The sequence below is a fragment of the Eutrema salsugineum genome, unplaced genomic scaffold, assembly GCF_000478725.1.
Source record: "Eutrema salsugineum unplaced genomic scaffold, Eutsalg1_0 scaffold_31, whole genome shotgun sequence".
NCBI classification, from domain to species: domain Eukaryota; kingdom Viridiplantae; phylum Streptophyta; class Magnoliopsida; order Brassicales; family Brassicaceae; genus Eutrema; species Eutrema salsugineum.
In genome coordinates this window covers 51,328-52,109 of record NW_006256750.1, presented here as the reverse complement: position 1 = coordinate 52,109, position 782 = coordinate 51,328, and the positions used below count along the sequence as shown (strand labels likewise).

The following is a 782-nucleotide window of genomic DNA, read 5'->3' as shown; positions in this document are numbered from 1 at the left end:
GGTAACTGCGGAGTTCTGATGGGATTCAGTGCACTAGTGCTGATATAATCGCACCCATCAGTATATGTATCGCATTAGCATATATCCTTTGGCTTTGAGTCCGCAATGAAATCTCTTCGCGTGTGTTGCACTGTTTATATGAGTTTTCCCGCCCAGCTGCGACGAGCATTCGTGCCAAGATATATAAGTTAGGACACCACGTTTGACGACACTAAAACCGAGGCTTATGTTTTAGAAAAACGCCCGGAAGAGGGTCTAAAACTCAAAATTTTGGCCTTGTAATCCGCACCCTTGGTCTTTAGACTCTGGGGCAAGCCTGAGAGCACTCTTGGGGCTTTCCCAAAAGTTGTTGTAGGAGGCCTGGTTCCACACGGTCTAAAAATAGCGTCCTTCGGAAGATGCCTTGTTTTTCAAATGAAAAGACAAAAAAAAAAAATAAAAACAAAAGAATCAAGAGGAACAAAAAAAGGTGCAACACGAGGACTTCCCGGGAGGTCACCCATCCTAGTACTACTCTCGCCCAAGCACGCTTAGCTGCGGAGTTCTGATGGGATTCAATGCACTAGTGCTGGTATAATCGCACCCATCAGTATATGTATCGCATTAGCATATATCCTTTGGCTTTGAGTCCGCAATGAAATCTCTTCGCGTGTGTTGCACTGTTTATATGAGTTTTCCCGCCCAGCTGCGACGAGCATTCGTTCCAAGATAAATAAGTTAGGACACCACGTTTGACGACACTAAAACCGAGGCTTATGTTTTAGAAAAACTCCCCGGAAGAG

General features: G+C 44.9%; 1 non-coding gene across 1 annotated transcript; it reads right to left on the bottom strand.

Annotated features, from left to right (window-relative positions):
• Positions 1-466: 466 nt before the first annotated feature.
• Positions 467-585, bottom strand: LOC112085058. Its single transcript, XR_002898678.1, has one exon. It is a non-coding gene; the product is annotated as a 5S ribosomal RNA (ribosomal RNA).
• Between the last annotated feature and the right edge of the window lie 197 nt (positions 586-782).